The sequence below is a fragment of the Halyomorpha halys genome, unplaced genomic scaffold (genome assembly GCF_000696795.3).
Source record: "Halyomorpha halys isolate HHAL.00 unplaced genomic scaffold, Hhal_1.1 Scaffold157.1, whole genome shotgun sequence".
Lineage (NCBI taxonomy): Eukaryota > Metazoa > Arthropoda > Insecta > Hemiptera > Pentatomidae > Halyomorpha > Halyomorpha halys.
The window spans coordinates 1959438-1976496 of record NW_027114029.1 but is presented as its reverse complement, the minus strand read 5'-3'; the positions used below and the strand labels follow the sequence as shown (position 1 = coordinate 1976496).

General features: G+C 32.1%; 1 long non-coding RNA gene across 6 annotated transcripts in view; it reads right to left on the bottom strand.

Moving 5' to 3' along the window:
• Window positions 1-17059, bottom strand: part of LOC106678711 (uncharacterized) — a 263439-nt gene that overhangs the window by 54053 nt on the left and 192327 nt on the right. For 4 of the 6 annotated variants that reach the window (XR_010844478.1, XR_010844479.1, XR_010844477.1 and 1 more), the window contains one exon: window positions 11951-12195. This is a non-coding gene — a long non-coding RNA (uncharacterized lncRNA). Of the gene's footprint in view, window positions 1-11950; window positions 12196-13604; window positions 13670-17059 lie in introns of all 6 variants that reach the window. The other 2 variants (XR_010844480.1, XR_010844481.1) reach the window with 1 other exon arrangement.

Genomic DNA, 17059 nt, shown 5'->3' with positions numbered 1-17059 from the left:
AACATAATAATTATATTATACTATTACAAAAAAAATATATGGTGAGATGATTAGGGGAGGGGGCGCGGGCAGTAAAGAACAGGAATAAGTAAATACTTATTTATTCCTACCAATGATTCGGCCAGCATTTTGAGCACAATCAGGACTAAGAGAAAAAAACATGATGAAAACCAGTTTTGTAAATTAGTTCCTTACTAGAGTTTATCAACGTAGTTTTATTTAGTTGTAAAGTTTTCTTGTCCTCAACCAACACCAAAATATTAGCATACCCAAGCACCGCTATGAAAAACAAAAATAAGTAAAACCTATTCCTACAATTCTCATAATTAAAAATTCTAACAATTTTTTTTATTGACAATTTGAATAATTCAGGTCGTTTTCCTATTTTATTTTGGGTTATAATCTGCTCGCACGAGATTGTGACACGTCGTTTATCGACCAAGTTACTGGCTATAATTGTTTTTTTGAAAAGTCAGATAAGTAAGGCTACCACGGAGGGTGGAAGTGGAGAGTTTCACGCCGTTTCCCAATTCAGACGCTTTTTAAATATTGCTGGAGTTAACTATCTTAAAGTTTCCTCTTCCCGTCTTAAGCAAATATTTCAAAAGTGATATAGGACCGCCACTCCTAGGGTGTCTTGTCTTAGTCCCTATTCCTAGTACGCTTACGACAGATTCATGCCATCATTGATGACACCGCCTTCAGCGGACGCGGCAATTGATCTTATAATGCCACTCTGGCAAACCCAAGATCAATATTTGCCTGCATATATACATCCATTTTTATTGTATATATTTAATCTGTTTATGTTTATTTTTCTAGGAGGTCAGAAAAAAAAGGTGTCTTAGTCCCTCTCCATTCTATGTAAGCCCCCAACTAGTATGTTACCAATATGAAACCACCTTCAGCGGACCCTGTAACTCAACTTATACTGCCATACGGCAAACAGTCAGTATGTAATATGTATATATACTATGTATTATCATATATTTGTAATTGTAATTATATACGAATAAAGAGGATTTGAAAAAAAAGTGTCTTAGTGAGGCGGGTTCGGCCGGAAAGTATTGCATTTTTTGTGTTCTAATCTCCTCTTATGAGATTGTGACATGTCGTATATCAACCAACCTACTAGCTATAATTGTGTGTTGGAAAATTCAGGTAAGCAAGGCAACCACGGAGGGCAGGAGTGGCGGGATTCACGTTTTCCCAAATCTCCTCTTCTTGTTTTAAGCAAGTATTTCAAAAGTGATAGAGGTCCGTCACTCCCTGGGGGTCTTAGTGGGGTGGGTTGTTTTAGATATTCTAAACGAAAATGGATATTTAAAAGTAAAATGTTTAAATAACACATACAAATATATAAAGAGGATGAATTATTTTTCAAAGTTGATGTTTTCTATAATAAATATTCTTTTATATTGATATATTATATTGATTATTTCCAAACAAATGTTTAAATATTTCTCTAAAATATCTAGAATGAACTCTGAATTAAATATAGGAACCGTACAGGATTACATAAATAAACACATAATTCCTTCCAGTCTTGCCCCAGCTCATTAAACCCTCGAATCACAAAAACAGGAAACTACACTAAAACTACAACTCGTAGATATAAACAAAACAGAACTAAACAAGAAATAAAATATAAAGTTATATAATCCAAAGGAAGAAAGAAATATAAACTATTTTAATTTAATAATAATTATATAAAGATAAATTGATGAAAAAAAATATAGAAAATATATGTAATTAATGAAATATATAAATAAAATATTAGAAGGAAAGACATAATATATGATCATTATATATTATATATATCACTATATACTCATTTTTGAGAAATATTAATGAATTTTTATAAAAGGATTCCAGGGCCTTCGAGGTGAAATAGCTGGTTAACTAAAAAATATAAGACCTCATAAATGCTGATCATATATGAATTTTATTTTTTAAACTATTATCTATCAAACGCTAAAATAGGCTTGTTTTAATAACTTTTTCTCCTCATTTATTTTTAAAAATCAGTCTTAATGAAAAAACAAATCTTTGTTTACCAATAACCAGTCAGATATTATGAATAAATTCTAACATTAAAACTTGACATAAAGGTATAGCTGCGATCATTGTTTCCGTGACGGTAAAGACTCACAAGAGTATACGGGCTTTATGTTAACAGCAGCTTCACTGATGTTATATGTACTATTAACGATCTCGCCTAACTAAGTACGATAATATTAGTTACGATGGTAACTGTCATGCAGTATGCACCACAGCAGTGGCCGTTGGGCAATTAACCCAATCACATGAAAGAAAAACGAAATAAAATTTATTCGAAGAGAGATTTTAGTTTAACAGTTACTAATTTTGTTTTAATGCAAATTACTTCATAACATCTATCCCTTAATTTAAAAAGTAAAAAATATTTTCATCAAAGTGATCCCTTAATTTTGACAAAATTCTTTAATAACTCTTATTCTTAAATTTATTGAAAACAAAATATTATCATTGATTTTGGATCCTATGTCGAATCGTATCGAATTGGCACTATTGTTAACTTAACTGTTTGAGCTGTACAATCTTGCAGCTCATTTGGCATTTGGGTGTTATTCTTCAACTAAGAAAAACTAAAAAAATAATTTTAAAAAGAAATAATAAGCATATAAAAACTATTTTGAAATCGAATAAAATATTAATTTATATGAAAAAAAAATTAATGCTTATCGAATCTTCATTATAGATTCAGGGTGAGTTGAGTTTTATAATTTTATTTTCACGTGCTTGCGTGCGTGTGTGTATGTGACTACCAGTAAATAAACCGTTTGCCATTTGTAATCACCCAGCAGGGTAATACTTTAATGAGTAAGAGATTGAGAAGACCCAAGATCATTCCTCCTCGGTATCCCAGGTGCGAGGGGACTAGAAGATCGGGACCTAACAAATCGTAGGCGATTTGCTACCCGCACCCCCTTTCTTTGAGAGAGCCCCCAACAAATTAAAGCAGGGCCCCGAAGGACTATCTAAATTTAAATGAAATCCCTCCAAGACGAGGTATCGATCGGCGGCTCCCTGACCGCCTTGAGAAATGGTTTGAGGTGGGGGAGTTTCGAGAAATGTATTAATTGCTGAGCCCCCTCCCCCCAGGTCCTTAGATTGCAATATCTTGACCTGCTTCGCTCTCCCCTCCCCGCGTTTTGTTGTTTCAATTCCCTCAATTTCACCTAAACCCAACTTCGGAACCAATTCACCCGAACCGAATGGACTTAGCCATAGAAATCGGGCAAATTAGCGGTCGAAGCCGTTCATAGTTAACTTATTGATGAGAAGTCACTGCTTCACTCAATAAATCATTCCTTACCTTTCACATATTCACTCGTTCGGTAAGGGAGGAAGAGATTCAGAAGGCACAGGGTCATCCGTCTCCGACGGAATAAATATATCGAATGTATTAAAATTGAAATATTTTTTAACATTTCCTTTAAAAACAAGCAGAAAAAAATCATTAAATAGTATTATACTACATTTTAACGATCAATGCCAAAGTTTAAGTTTTGTTTATTGCACAATGCTCAGTATAGGACGCCCGAAAAAAACAAAAAAAACATGTTTATATAACAAGCAAAATGTTTTTAATGATTTAATTTTAAAATATATATTAAGTCGTTGTAATAAAGATAATTTTCTTGAGAAAAAACTGCCTGACCGGTCGCCTCCCGATGTTTGGGCGCCAAAAAATTTAGTTTAGGAGTATCCAAGCATTACATCGGTCCCTGAAAAAAATAATAAAAGTCATAGTTCCATAATTTATTATAACGTTCAGTCATTTCTCAAGCCTAATAAAATTCAGCTGTTTCCAAAAGAACCAACAAACTCCATGTCAAATCGAGCCCAAGCACGATACCATCATACACTAATGTAAGACGAGGGTTGTTAAAACCTAGCCAAAAATATTCTTTAGAACTTAAATATATAATTCTCATCAACAAGTGGATCATTTTTCATTTTTTTTTTCAATTCAAAATGATTTTTGGTCTTGGTACTAGCATTTTGACGACAAATTCAAAGCACATTTACACAAAAATATTTAATACTGACTGCTGAAAACTATTTAGTAAATGCTAATACAATAATTAGAATATCATATTGGAAATAAGTACACAGAAATATTGAAATTTTTACTGAATGTGAGTTGAATTTCTTTTGTTTTTATAAATTTATTTTAGCGTCTTTATGCTCTCAAACTTAGGATGGGAAGTCGAGTTATACTGCAGGTTGCCAACCTATTTTACTCAGAGTGGGAAGACCAATGTTATATCTCGTGGGTTTGCCATGAAATAAAAGGTAATCCACCCGGATCCGATTTGAGGCCGCAAAAACTAGCACTCTCGAGTAGGTTTTTGCTTCAATGTGGTGGACAATAATATTTATTAGTCGAAACACTTTAAAATAATACACAATGATTTATCATTTCTATAATACTTCATTAATACTGAACTTTTTTTACATGACTAATAAATTTCATTTTAAAAAATGGTGGTTGGTAAAGTTGTGACTCGAAGCTCATTTGATCTGTGACTTTATTGGCAAATAAAAAAAAAAATAAATAAATAAAAATTTCTTAGCATTCTAAATGAACTGACGATTTTTATATAATAAATTTACTATAAAGAATATTTGTTTTCATCAGTCCCATTGCATTATAAATTACTAGCAAAGAGATGATATAGGCGATTAAGTTGTAAATAAAACGCCTATGCAATAATCCAGAAATGTAGTCTATAGAATGTATCATTTGGTCATTATCCGTTATGAATAAAGATATCATGCTATCTTTAATAATACTGAATCGATTTATGTCAAATATTACGATTATATACACTTACTTTATAGATGGTGGATAGAAAAAAATTTCGAAGGATAAATTTGTATAAAGTTGTTTAATTGTTGCAAATAAACTATATTCTTCCTCAGCCCAAAATTATCATTCTAATGCAGATGTCGGGGATGAAGCAGTTCAAGTGGTGCGACCCTAAGGTTTGCCCTCACGGGGAGCGGTTCCGCACTTAGTATATGCAAATGTTGTCTTCCAAGAGGGGGCAGCCTTTACCCAACGTTTCATGAGTTTGAGGGGGAGAAAGGGTTGCTGGACACTAGTTCTGCTGGGATTAATGTAATTAAAATATGTCACTGTAAGTTGTAAGGATATAAAAGAGTAAGGGGCCTGTTTAAGTATTAAATAATGATACATAGAGTTATAATATAGTGGATGCTAATCATAAAGATAATTGAGCCTTCCTGAAATGAATTAATATAATTAATTATTTAATTAATATAAATAAATGAATTAATAATAACGGTAATCTTAACTAGAGTTTGATGTTGGAATGTAACGAACTTTTCACAAAAAATCTGAGATTAATAGTCCATGAACAATCAATACTATAGTAAAGAACTATAACTATAGTAAAGAAGGGGTAAATTTTAATTTAAAATTACTTTCCACCAACTCCGTAACGCAATGATCGGCAAAAGGGAAGTGTAGTTGAAAACAAAGATGGCGGTGTATAAAAGTCTTCATACCTACGCTGACCTATGGACCTGAAAGTTGGTCTAGTATCAAAAAATTCAAAGTCACAGAAATGAAAATTTTAATAAAAGCTCTCGGTAAAACTAGCTTATAAGAAATAGAGAAACAGGCCAGGTTCCACTTATAGAAAATATACACAGAAAACAACTGATATGATACGGCCATGTGGAAACAGTGCCAATCAATGGATTCCAAAAAGTATTTGGGAGACAAAGACTGAGGGAAAACGGATGAGAAATAAATGGAAGGAACTCAGATCAGATCTCCCAAGGAACGTAGGAATCACCTTGGCAAAGTCAAGAAGTTGGCAACGGGTAGAGAGGTTTTTTTTTTGTTTTTTTTGTTGTAGAAGAATAGTCTATCAACTAATCTTCAAAGCTAATGTAAAGATTAACTGTGAAGAATTTCGCACGTAATAATAGAGATTATTAAGCATTTTTCACTATATCGCACCGAAGAAAAGTTATTAAAAAAAACAATAACATCTCTAGTTTTTTGCGTATTAATGAAAATATTAATAACCCCTTGTCAGTATTTCGAAATTCAAATATATCATATACGAATCATGCCGGAAATGTAACATAGCTCATGATGTACTGGAAGCAAGACAATAAATAAAACAATTTTTAAAAACTGTCTTTTTAAGTGATTTTCTCAAAATGATGAAAAATTTAAATTTCTAACGAGGCATAATACCACATACATAATATTAATAACCTTTACTCACATAACCTGAATTCATCTGCTATCTCTTCTAAGGACCTAGGTTCAGTGGTGATTAAACCTGGTATTTCCTTCTAGTTAGTTATACGGACTCGCTGACCCATAAGACTGTGAACGGATCTGTTGTTATAAATATGCAAACCCTCCCAACTAATTGATCTATTTGTTAGCAATTAGCCATCTTTGGCAATCGGTAAGGGATAGCTTAGGATTTGGTTGAGAAGACGCTCTTGGTAATTATTCTCCTGAGCATTTGTATTGTGAGAAGGCAGTCCGGAGCCCCTTCTGAAAAAGGCCATCAAAACTTATATCCAGAATTACATCTTGAATCTCTAATTAAAGACGTTTCATCGAGTTTTAATCGAAGGCGTCCCAACCGACCTCCCCCGGCTAATCGATATACTAATTGGGCAACTCCTGGAGGGACGGCCAGGGTTGGATTAGAATCCTCGAATTGAGTCCCTGAAGGGATTAGGGTTGGATTAAGGAGAAATTCTGAACCTAAACCGGGAGTTTCTAATCTGAAGCCTAAGACGGAGCGGTAATCCAGAGCTAAGATGACGGAGTTGAGGGATGACCGCGTCACCGGCAGGGCTTGGAGAACAATCCGCTCTCCATCAGGGCTCGGCCACTAATTCGTCATCTCTCCCTTGTCGAGAATTTCAATCAGTTTAGTTCGCTGGTTCTGTCCCTGTCCTCGAATCTGTCTTGGCTCTGTCTTCCTTTCTATCTAGTTCTGAGGTCTGCGGGGCACAACTGTTCCGCCCAGATATGCTATTATTCACTAAGGAGGCAGTATAAAGGCGATGACAGACGAACACGTACATATTCTGTACCGAATACTGCCTCATAATACAGATGGTATGATTATGATTAGACTAATAGTAACATAAAAACTCCCATATGTATGTTGATTTATAAAAATTTCGATATATAAAAACATATGTAAGCTAATAGCCTGGTGAAAGAAAAAGTGCTAACGTTTCGGTCCACTATGTCTTTAAAGTAACAGATATAAAATACAAAATAAAAAAATATGTTATTTTATCATCACCATAGTGTGACCATAGTACTTTGTTTTGGTGATCCTGAAGTTGAAGCACAAAGATAATGAGCGCGTACGTAACAATGTAAGAGAGGTACCTAACCGCACAATCTTTGAAATTTTCATCAAATATAGAGATCAATGGTAGGTACCATGTATTATGGCTTAACATGGATTTGATTAATGAGAGACACGTAACCAAATTTTTTCCTTGATGCTAAAAATGTTTTGTTTTTTCTATCTTACATGAATGCATGTAGCTTCCCTACCTTAGCAGTGAGGAAGAAATATACTGGTAAATAAATCGTGAATGCAAACATTGTGCAATTGAAATTCCAGTTATGTACTTCAACATTCAATGCCCCCAATTTTTTTTTGTCTTTTAGTAGGGTGAACTTCGATAATTGCATCCAAATCCTATAAGCAAACCCCTAGTAATTTTCAAATTTTATTTGCAGGACAGTTATTGTGGTTAAACTCAACTTTCTTTTGGCCCATAACTAGAGGATATAATGCGGATTACATACTTATAAGAGTTTCTGCAATGAATATACATTGATTCTTCCCTGAATTTTATTTATTTTTTTTTTTTATGACAAAACATTTTTTTTGTTCAAAATGGCGCCCGACCGGAAGATTTTCAGATGTCGGTCTTTCATGAAAATAAAAATGTTTTGGAACCACTTTTCTAAAACCTTAAAAATTTTGAACTCAAACAGGTTAAGAAAGAATAAAGTAGATACAATATATATTTTATTTTGTTATTTCTGATATACTGAATAAAAATGAGTACAATAAAATAATTAATGTGTATATTACAAATAAAATACCTACAAAATTTAGAGCGGCGTGGCTCATTGGTAAGGCACTGTGCTGCTAACTCCAAGAACCTGATTCAAATCCGGAAGTGACAGATAATTATTTTCTCTGTTACTGTAGCTGTGTTAACCCTGTAGATTCGGATGCCCTCCAGGGTCTACCCCCCTCATAAAGTGGAACCCTGAATCGGGGGAAAATCTGGTGGTCGAGCGTGATTCTGTTCAAATAACCTCCTTGCACAACCGTTTGTCTAGTAACAGTACTTCCTTACAAAGTACTGCTCTCCTGATCCTTCTTTGGTAGTAGTGGTACAGATTTATTATTTTTGTTATACTTGCTAACTATTAAACCGTTATCGAAAATGTCAAGTATTATATACTTCCTCTAAAATATATTATATTATTTATTTTTTGTTAATAATTATTACAACTTATAAATAATATTGCGATAATCAGCAACAATGGATTATGTTTCAGTATATTTCTTCAATACATTAATGGATGTATTTTATACCTAATTTTATTAATTTCATCATAATGATTTGGCATATTTTTCCTATGAGTAATTTTCTCAGAATGCATTTCTTCCTATTCCAATTATAACTCATCTATTTCGAACTCCATCCTGTGGTAAAAACAACAGTCCAGTTGGGAGCCGACTTTCACAGTGAGTGCCATACTGAGGAATGGAGGCACATGAGAAGGCCCACCTTCCGAGAAAGCTGACCGAGAGAGAGGATCCGGTAATACACACACGTCCCTGTAATGACAGATTGCTACGCTGCTATCATAGCGGATATTGTAAAAGTAATTGCGAGGGGCAGCTGACATCCGTCACGGCACTGTATATTATTGTTCACGTTTGAATTATATAGCCTTAATTTCTACCTTAATTTCATCAATTTCGTCTTCTATGCTTTTATGTGAACGGGAAACTGTGTTTCGAATGTCTTCCAAAAGACATTCTATCCTCTCTTCTTTCTACATTAATTCTGAAAATATATTTTAGTTTATATTCCGATTTATTTATTTTTAAGATTATTATGGCAAGGTTCAAAGATAAATTCAGGCTACATCACGAATGGAAACCATATGTCATAAAAATGCAGAATTATAGGACTAGACATATCTGTATATTATATTACTTAGAATACACAAAACATTTCAAAATATAACAACATTAATTTGTCTGCACTGGGAAATATATAAATAGTCTATTTATAAGTATTAAAATCTGCCACAGTTGTTGGACTATTGTTGGACTATTAATTATTATTAATAGTAATAACCGATAACATAAGTACGAAAAAAAATTACTTAAAAGTAAATAAAATCTCTGTAAATAAATATATACCAACAGAAGAATAAAGATAATAAACATAAACTGCGTACATGAAAAAATAAATAAATAAAATAATCAGCAGTGACATTTGCACTCTGATATACAATATTTACACTATCGACCTGAGGATCCCTACGTATGAGGGGTAGAGCAAAGCTCTTTGAGATCCCAGCGCATCCCTCTCACCGCGTTACTGGTATAAGTAGTTCTAACACCCTCAGTTGTCTAACACAACATTGAGAAGTTTGTTTATGTGTCGGAAAAGTAATATTTCTTTACTACATTTGATAATTTCTCATCAAAGAGATACGTACGTCATTAGTTTTTTAATGATGTTCTAAACAATATTCCTTAAACTTTTAAATTAAAAATCAAATCTAAAAAGTTTCTTTTTATATTCTGTATATTAGATATCATGTTTGATACTCTATGTTGAATAATATTATATATTTTTATATTTTATACTGCATTCTTATTTTTATCACTCCATACTTATTACGAATTCAATACATCATTATTATTTATTAATTCTAAATTCGTATCATTACTATTCACTTTATAAGTTCTTTCAATTGTTATTTTACTTTAGTTTCATTTTAGTTTTTTGTATTTTGTTGCGTGTTTAGGGCTTTAGCGTACTTACTCAGTCTCCACTGGCTTATCACCAGTGACACAGTGAGCGGGATGAGCTGGGATCTCGAAGAGCCCTGCCCTACCCCTCAAGCGTGGTTGACAGAGTGGGGCCGGGGATCCTCAGGTCAAGAGTGTTAATGTGACTTATTTTATTCTTATTTCTTCATGTACATATAGAACTTTTATTAATTTTTATGTAATTTTTTTTTCATTTATTTATTTTATTTAGTTTTTTAAATTTTAGTTTGAGTTTGATCATTGATCACTATTGCTTATTGCATGAAGTTGTGACGGATTGTAATATTTATCGATAAAAAAAAGTATTTTGTATTTATCTGTATTTAGATAATTGAATTAATAGTTTTATCGCTAGAAATTACTTCACATTGTACTGTTCTAGCTTATAAATCGTAGCAGCCTTCACAACGCCATAATAATCAAAAGTGTAAATGGCTCAAATTTCATTTATGTTTATCATTTCTGTATTTTCTTTTGGTACCGACTGATAGATATTGTCATCTGTTCAGACCATGTTAGATGTACTTTTATAGATAACTAAATAAATACAAAAGACAATGTGATCAAAAATGATTAATGATTGTACCCCTATGGCTATAAAATGCCGAGAAATGGATTTTATTGCCAAGGTCTTACAGGACTAAATTTATCACATTATTTCTCATAGGTTAAATTTAGTGGATAACATTTTCTGAGGACAACAGCTTTTGTTTTTCATTCCCTGTATTCAACTGCATAGGTGAATAAATAAATAATAGTATATTTATTCTATATAAAATTTATAATGAGGTGAAGATAGTTGACCGTAGATATATAAGAGGAGAAGATGGTCGGGGGGGGGGAGAGGGGGTGCGGTCAGGGATTTTCAGGTCCTCATCAGGGCTATAAAAAAAACAAAAGATAACAACAATCATTCAGAGAAAAAATATATAATTATAATAATATTTGACCGTTATATAAATATAAATAATATAATAATAAATTTGACTGTTGGATTTCTGATTGTCTAACGTCTTTTGTTGACTTGCAATCTAGCGACATTTTCTGCGATTTAAACCAGGTTAGTTTCTGCCTATAACTAACTGCTAGTTCTTTCTCTCTTATCTTATATTTCTTACTTTCTTTATTTCCTATTCTCCATATATTTCTTCTTCCTCCTTGTTCATCCTTTTTTTTTAAATATTGTTTTTACTTATGATTCATTCTTAATTTAACTAAATTATGTACTCTTCAGTTTAACTAAATAGGTTTTTGATTTTACTCCTCAATACCTTTCTTACACACTGTATCATTTATATGTATATAAATAATATTTTATCAATCTACTACTGTCTTATTCCATAGATATTAATCAACTAGTTTATATTTTCATTTCATAGTTATATATATTTTTTAATTTGTTATTCTATTATTTATTTATTTTTTCTGAATGACGGTTGTTATCTTTTTTTGTTTTTATGGCCCTGATGAAGACCTGAAAACCAGGTCGAAACGTAGGAATAAATAAATATTCTTTTGTTTATTTGTGTTTTTTCTGCAGACCGCACCCCTCCTCTCTTCCCCCCCCCCCCGACCATCGTCTCGTCTTATATAATATTTATTTTATTTCAATTAAATTAATCTATATTATTTCCATACGTTTATAAGTATTTTTATTTATTTATAAAATGAAATTCACTAAATCAATGTGTTTTACTTTTCATAGAAACCTATTCTTTGATATTATTCTTCTGTACCCAATCAAAACCTAATAATAATATTGTACACTTTGTCAAAATACTCACGCAGGGGTCGTGCAAACAGCCCTTGTTGTTCGGTGAACTATTTCCTCCAGTTTTCTCCAGCCGTAGCTTGAAAAAAGTTCCGTCTTGGAGAATCCAAATGATGCCAGGACTTGAGTGATTTACCGAGACCAATTGCCCGCGTAATTGTTTTCCCTCCGCTCTCTCTCCTTCCTGGCAATGATTTACTTTTCTTCTTTATGTTGGGAGTTCTTATGTGCTCGCGTCTTAAATCCAGATTTAATGTACTAGAAAAGCAAAAAAAGAAAATTAATATGTGTAACTGATATTTTTTTTTTTTTTAGGGATTAATGTCTTCTGCATTTAGGCTATTATAGAACAAGCTGTACTCGGCCACGCGTTGCTGTGGCTCAGTTTGATTGAACATTAAAGAAATAAAAACGATAGCTCATTTTTCTAATAAGTTTAATATTACAATTTGCGGCTTTAGCGCACTTGCTCAGCCTCCACTGCCTCATTACCAGTGATGCGGCGAGAGGGATGCGTTGGGATCTCTTGAGCTCTGCTCTACCCCTCACACGTGGGGGATAGAGTGGGCTCAGGGATCCTCAGGTCGATTGTGTAAATATTGTATATATTATTTTATCATTATGTTATTTTATTTATTTATTTTTCATACAGATAATTTGATTATGTTCATCTTGTCTATTCGTTTGTTTGTATATATTTTAAGAGAGTTTTTTATTATTATTATTTTTTTATTTTATTATTTTTTTTCTTATTTTTCTTTTATTTTTTTTTATTTTAGTATGTATGAGATCATTCATCACTATTACCTATTGCCCACAACTGTGTGGCAGATTGTAATATCTATCAATATTACAATGCTTGTGGATATATATTTTTTGTTTCAGTGGTTATATGTATATATAATATATATTGATCAATTTACGCATTTTTTATCTATTTTTTTAAAATGATTTTGTTACATAAATCAGTTGTACATATAATTTCCATAACCGTAAACAAATAAATAATTTTTTTCTCAAAATTTTCGTCTTAGATAGGCCTTTTATTTTATCTCTAAAGAGCTTCGAAGGACGCTAAAATCTAATCTTACTTTTTCCTAATAAATTATATGTAGGCCTTGATGGTATTTTTTAATACATGTAAACTCAATGCAATAAGAAATATTTTTTCATACAATATATATATATATATATATATATATATATATATAAATTCATTTATAATAACCTTCAAATGGGATTAACAGTATGTATCAAAGGAAAATTAAGTAAATATTTTTTTAATTCTAATTTTTGAAAAAGCGTAATATTGTTAATTTTTAACCGTTGATATTATATAGAGAGCAGATGGTTGTTTTGAAAAACATAAATAAGTAAAAAATTATTTTTAATTCTTTACGAAGAAGGATAATTGAATCTTGTGAAACAATAACACATATCCAGTGCCGTTCTGCCACTGCAGCGGTTGAAGAAAGATGCCGAGCCTGTCTTAATGCTCAACGAAATCACTTTAAACAACATTTCATATGAATCTTAATGTGTAAATTTAATTAATAAAGTAGTTGGAACAAATAAATAGGTTTTATTTATCATATAACGTACATAATTCATAGCAATGAAAATCTTTAGGTGTGAATATCTCCTAAACAAAGCGTTTGCGGACATACCTTCAGAGAATTTTTTTTCTCGTTTTAAGGTCCTTAGTTCATATTTACAATTTGGCCTCTTAACCCTGAAACATATATTTATTTACTTACTTGATTTTCAAATGTATATTATTTTCTAATTATTCTCATAATACTTACCCTATGAATTTTCTTTAATTCTACTGATGTACCTATTTATCAAATTCTCTTGTTGTTTATAATCTTAGATACTTTCTTGAGACTGGTTAATGTTTTTTTGTTTTTTTTTCAGCCAAGATTCCCATTGGAGTCCTATACTGCCTACCATGGTTGGGGGTCAAAGTTCTTCATTTTGTGGGACCGCCACGCAATGAAAAAAGTTGACGTCCCAGGCCGGATTCGAACCGGCACCGCCAATAAACATCAAATTGGTTACACTGTGTCTTAACCACTGAGGACTATGGACGGCCCACTGGTTAATGTTGTTTAAATAAATAATTTAATTTTTGAGCATTTTAGTCTCAACACATTTTATTTTCCTTAAAACCCAGACGTTTCGGCCATCAATCCATCCTCATGTACAATCTGAACACAATTTTTGAACTAAATGATTTAAAAACTCAAGTTCCTACAGGCTTTTCAGTCCAGGTCAAAACAAAAATTTCTTGAATTGTTGTACTAAAGTTTTAACAAATAGTGACTTTGGTAAATGAATTTTAATTTTTGTTTTTAATGTGAAAATTGACTAATTAGAAATTGTTGTTTTGTCCTGAGCAGAATAACCGGCATGAAGTTGAGTTTTTAAATAATTTAGTTCAAAAATTGTATTAAGATTGTCCATGAGGACGGCCGGATTGGCCGAAACGTCGGACTTGTAAAGAAAAGAAAATGTGTTAAGACTAAAATGGATAAACATTAAATTATTTATTTAAACAAAATTATAATTGTTCTTAGCCATGACGAAGGTCTGAAATTATGACCGGAACGTTGGCTCTAATATATAAGTTTTGTTTATTTGTATTCTTCATTGAACGCACCCCTGATTTTCTTTTCAAAAAAAGTTTCATTTAAAATGGTATAGATATATAAATTATCTTTGAAAACTTCACTAATCTCTATATACCTCTAATTTAATCGAAAACAATTTAGCAGGCAACAGAAGCCAGGAATACTGATTAGAGGACAAGGACAATAATTTTATATAAATCTAATAATTCATCTCAATAATCACAGAATACATAAATTGTGTGTAGGGTCATTTCTATCTAGATTGCTAAAAGCGAACATGAGTAATCCCATTACAGTGTTGTAGTTACTCTTTAAGAAGGTTCCTACAATGATATCACTACAGGAGATCTTGATAGTGACTAAATAAGAATCGTACATTTCAAAGAGTCGCGTGAGCCTGTTTACAGTCCTACGTTAACAATTTGACAGAGCAGATGGCCCCCTCAGATTTACATAAAACTGCCCGAGTTCGTGTTCCGCTATCGCTAGATCAGTCATTTGTTAGCCTAATTGGGAACCATTAGTATATATTCTTGTTGCCACATTAGAAAAATCACTCTTTAATTCATACTGTATCTGCAGGAAACATTAGTCCTGTTTTGCAAGAATGAGTTTTTGTTTCTTTTGTGTCCCTATCCATCACTTTCAATTTAGGATTGTTACAGCAACGTTGCTTAATAGGACATTGATTCAATTCAGACTTCAGCTTTTAGTAAGTACTCCTTCAATTACCAAAAGTCGAGGTAGTATTTTAATTGGATATAGTAAGTCTACAAGAGAGCTATTTCACCCATCATTGTGCACATCTCCACACATCACAACAGCTCTCTACATATAGTACAAGAGTCAGGAACAAAAAAAGGCAGTTATCCCACCCCAATTTTTGATTACTTTAATGTAAACTAGGTACAATTACTAGTCAAAATTGATGAGTCTGCCAAGTATAGGCAGGGGGAATAAAAATGGCGGCTGTTTAAAAACCTTAAAAAAATACTAATTTTTCATTCGAAGCTCTATCTCTTAAAAACTACTAACAACAATAGAAAATCTAAGAGAACATTATTTATAGAAGAGTAAATTTGCTGAAATATTAGCCTTAGAAGAGCTATTTACGTCCAATAGTTCTCGAGATATAGCTTTTTAAAAAGTAAATTTTTTTAAAAATCTACTGAAAGATTAATTCTATATCCAAGGAACTATGTGACGTACATATGTCTATTAGCACTCAAATTAAAGCTAGTTTAATGGACTATAAAGAAGTTTATGAACTTTACCTTCGTAGGAATAGTAGTTTTCATGATATTTGCTTAAATAAATTGATTTATAGTTGTTCGGACAATAAGTTTGATTTATGAAAAACTTCATTTTAGAAACCATTGGACGTATAGATGTCAGCCAGCGCTCAAATTAAAGCTAGTTAAATTTATTGCAAAATAGTTAATTATGTTTATCTTTGTAGGAGTAGTAGTTTTTGTGTTATTTGATAAAATAAACTCATAAAATGTTAATTTCTAGTTGTTCGTATAAAATGTTGGATTTTTGAAAAAATATATCTCTATATCCATAAGATGCACATATGTCTGCCAACACTCTACATAAAGGAAATTTAACTTACTATAAAGTAGTTTATGACACTTATCTTTGTAGGGGTAGTAGTTTTTATGATATTCACATATGTATATGAATTTGGCAAATGAAAATTTGTCCGAACAACTATAAATCAATTTATTTTATCAAATTTCATGTAAACTGTTACTTTTACGAAGATAAACATCACAAACTACTTTACAGCTCATTAAACTAGCTTTAATTTGAATGCTAATAGACATCTGTACGTTAAATGGTTTTTGAGATATAAATTTTTCAAAATAAATTCACTAACTACTGATCTTTCAGTACGTTCCATACAACATATATATGAAATGTTGCTTTTTAAAAAGCTATATCCCGAAAACTATTTAACGTAATTAGCTCGATTAGGGCTCACATTTTAGCAAATTTACTCTTCTTTAAATTATTTTCTCTTAGGTTTTCTTGTGTTTTTCCTAATTTTTAAGATATAGAGCTCCGAATGAAAAATTAGTTTTTTTTATCGCTTTGAAACAATCTCCATTTTTTATTCCCCCTACCTATACTTGGCAGACTCAACAGTTTTGACTAGTAATTATACATAGTTTTCATTAAAGTTGGGGTGAGATAACTGCCTTTTTTCTCCTCTTGGGCTCTTGTACTTGTAGCAGTCAGCGAGCCAGCACGTAGTACCGCTATATCCCACCAGGGGCCAGTTCCTACAGAGACTAGACAAATATGGCATCGCTGTCAATCCGGCCAAATGTATTTTCGGCGTAACCGAATTAGAATTCCTCGGATATCACTTGACCCAAACAGGCATAACGCCACTGGAAGACAGAGTCAAAACAATATTAGATTACCCGCTACCAAAAAACCTTCGCCAGCTCCGTCGCTTTCTGGGAATGGTGAATTTCTAC